Genomic DNA, 4,099 nt, shown 5'->3' with positions numbered 1-4,099 from the left:
GAGCAGTGTTTAAAAAATCGTCGAGTCGAACCAGACTTGCTCGGTTCGATTTGGGAATCGTTACAAAACGCACCGAATCGACACAAAAAACGGGAATCGCCCGTGTCCAGAGAGAACCGGGCGATTCCCAATAGTAGACTCGCGATTCTGTCTGAGTCCCAATAGTAGAATCGCGAGTCACCCGGAAGAACACGGGCTGAACAGTGTTCTTCACGGGATTTCGATTTTTTTTGTCTTTTTCTGATCGATTTTCAACGTTTTCAGCCTTATGAACGAATATTATAGGCTTTAATTGAAATTTCAAATCATTTTAACTCAATAAAAGGAATTAAAAACCACTGGTTTTTATCAACAAATTTGGTTCGCAGAGTGAGTTTTAGGGTTTCCGCCATTTCAATGATTTCAATTGAAATAAAGCTTCATTTTTTGTAAAATTTCAGGCTGAGTGATTGTAAAAGTGTTGGTCAGAATTTTATGTTCATAATTTATGATTATCTTGGAGGAATACATATCAACTTTGAGTTTGAAGGCATAGATGTACGAAGAACAGGTAAAAACTCAGGTTTTTTTTTTTTTTTCCCCATGCGATCAAATCCAGTCAATATTGTACAAATCATGTATTAAATTTATAGGGTTTTGATTCTTTGTAGTGTTGTTTATCATTAGATATATTCAATTTGATTATATTTATTCAATTTGAGTTGGATTTTATAGAAAATAAGAGTGATGTCTGTTAACAAAATAGTTGACTGTTTTTTGTTTTTTTTTTTCCCTTCATTTTCACGATTTCAATCGAAATAAAGCTTCATTTTTTGTAAAATTTCAGGCTGAGTGATTGTAAGAGTGTTGGTCAAAATTTTGTGTTAATAATTTGTGATTATGTTGGAGGAATACATATCAATTTTGAGTTTGAAGGCACGTATGCACGAAGAACAGGTAAAAACTCAGTTTTTTTTCCCCATGCAATCAAACCCAGTCAATATTTTACAAATCATGTATTAAATTTATAGGGTTTTGATTCTTTGCAGTGTTGTTTATCATTAGATATATTCAATTTGATTATGTTTATCCAATTTGAGTTGGATTTTATAGAAAATAAGAGTGATGTCTTTTAAAAAAAAAGTGGACTGTTTTTTTTTTTTTTTTTCCCGTCATTTTCACAATTTCAGTAAATATTTTGCAAAGAATGTGTTAAATTTATAAGGTTTTGATTCGTTATAGTGTTGTTTATCATTTCATGTATTCAATTTTATCTAATTTATTCAATTTGAGATTGATTTTTGAGATTGAATGACTGATGTCTGCGAAGAACTGCTTTTTTTTTCCTCAATTCAATCGATTTTATTTAATATTTTGATAATAATGTGTTAATATTATAGGGCTTTGATTCCTTATAGTGTTGTTTATCAAAACATGTATTAAATTTGATGTAATTCATTCGATTTGAGGTGGATTTTTGAGTTGGAATGACTGATGTTAGGTTGCTTTGTGAAGAACTGGGTTTTTTATTTTTTTTATTCATGATCAATTTTTTGAGAAATCTTGATTTTTTGAAAAATTGTTTTTGATTATCATGAGGAATTAAACAATATTTTTAATTTTTATTGTTAAATTTCTAGTTCAAAAAATTGCATGTTGATAGATTATTTATGCAAAAAAATACATGTTATTATATTTTTAATGCAAAACTGTATTTTTTAATTTGTTGTTAATGCAAAAAAATACATTAACAAATGCATGATGTTAAACTGTATTATATTTTTAATGCAGTTTTGCATTAAAAAAGAATTTTTAATTTTTTAATTTTTTAAATTTTTAATACAAAAAATACATGTTGTTAAACTGTATTATCAAGAGGAATTAAAGTGAATATCATTGTAAAAAAATCGTAGCATGTTGTTATATTTTTAATGCAAAACTGTATTTTTTAATTTGTTGTTAATGTAAAAAAATACATTAACAATATGTATTATATTTTTAATGCAGTTTTGCATTAAAAAAGTATTTTTAATTTTTTAAATTTTTAATGCAAAAAATGCATGTTGTTAAACTGTATTATCATGAGGAATTAAAGTGAATATCATTGTAAAATATCATGTATGATAATTATATTAGCTTGCATAATTATTTTTTTTTCTCAGTAAGACTAATTCATATTTGTCAAAATGAAGATTTGTGACAAATCCATATGTATTGCCATTGTAAATATATTTTTTATTGATACTATATCAATGTAAATTTATTGTTCTTTATGTAGTGGCTGATATAGGCTATTTTTATCTATAATGTTGCATAAATAAATTATTTTTCCCAGTAGGAATTAAAATATTTTTGTCAATAGAAGTATTTGTCATTAACTAACAAATATAACTTCACGAACTACCCCTACATATTATCACTACACATGATGACTATTTTTCATGTTCAACTGTCAGGTTAATTTTTAACCTTTTACATTTTAAAGTTGAACCATAGAAAGATCTGTAGAAGACCCTGCATGGGAACATGGGGTCAGACTTGATCCCAACAAAAAAGACAAAATTATTTGTAATTACTGCCAAAAAGTGATAAGTAGTGGGGTACATAGGTTCAAGCAACACTTGGCAGAGGTTAAGAGAGATGTTTCTGTGTGCAATAGTATACCTAATAATGTAAGAAAGCAGATGTCGGCATTTCTCAAGGCTACCAAAGGAAAAAAAGTTGCAAGGCAGAGGATGGATGAGGAGATAGCTAGTTTATATACGTCATCAAGCGGGAATGATCTAGAAGAGCAATATAATAATGACTTAGAGATGGCCAAAAGAATGAGTTTACATGAAACATACCAGAGGGAACGCGGGGGTTTAGAATGCCTGGTGGTTATGACATAGGCATGCATGGCGGGCCTAGCTCAGACATGCATGGTGGACCTAGCTCAAACATGCATGGCGGGTCCAGCTCGAGCATGTATGGCGGGCCCAGCTCAAATATGTATAGAGGGGTTGGTGACAATATGTATCAAGAAGAATCAGACATTGAAGAAATTGTTTTTAGGTTACCTAAGAGTGTCAATATTGCAGGTCATAGTCGTATAGACTCATTTCTCTCATTTCTCTCAAAGCCTAAGTCACAATAGATGACCCTAAAAGGCATGGTTAAAGGTATAAAAAATATGTTGGGGAGATATGTTGGTAAATGGTTCTACAATAAAGGGATTCCCTTAGATGCAGCCAATAGCCCATATTTTCCACCTATGGTCAGTGCAATCTAGAGAGCCAGGCCCGAGGTAAAACCCCCGATAGCATATGAGCTCAGTGGGCCAATATTAGATGAAGAGGTGAAGGAAGTTACAAAGTGGATTGAAGAATATAAACAGAGTTGGCCAAGGACAGGCGTTACTCTCATGAGTGATGGTTGGTTGAATAAAGTTAGCAAAAAGGAGTTTTAAACTTCTTGGCCTATTCCTCAAAAGGTACTGCTTTTTTGTCTAGCAAAGACGTATCAGGGACGAAGAATGATGCAAACTTCTACGTACGACTATATGATCAGATAGTGGAGGAGATGAGAGATAAGCATGTAGTCCAGTTTATTATGGACAATGCGCGTGCATGTGTTTCTGTGGGCAGCAAGTTGATGGATAAGATGAAGCATATAGTATAGACCCCATGTGCTGCACACAGCATTGATCTTATGTTAGAGGAGATCGGTGAGATCAAAATTGTGAATGAGACTCTAGAAGAAGCAAGGTTGGTGTCGAGATTTATATACAACCACTCTAAAATTTTATTTATGTTTAGATAACACTCTAAGAAAAAAGAGATAATCAGGCCTGCCATAACCACTTTGCGACCTATTACTTAACTGTGGACTCCATTCGGAAATCTGAAGGTGCATTAAAGAGATTGTTTACCTGTGAAGAGTGGTTAAATGACCGCCTCTTGAAGTCCAGTACAAGTATAAAAGTGGACGGCATAGTCTCAAATAGGAGGTTCTGGTCTCGATGTTCCAGTGTTGTAGAAGCCACTGCCTCTTTGGTCACGGTGTTAAGAATGGTGGATGCTGACAAGAAAGCTACCATGGGCATCCTTTATGAAGGTATCGAGAGGGCGAAATCAGCTAT

This window comes from Amborella trichopoda, chromosome 1, assembly GCF_054954075.1.
Source record: "Amborella trichopoda isolate Santa Cruz 75 chromosome 1, AtrichopodaSantaCruz75HAP2 v2.0, whole genome shotgun sequence".
In the NCBI taxonomy this organism is placed as follows: domain Eukaryota; kingdom Viridiplantae; phylum Streptophyta; class Magnoliopsida; order Amborellales; family Amborellaceae; genus Amborella; species Amborella trichopoda.
Note: the sequence above shows the minus strand (reverse complement) of the source record.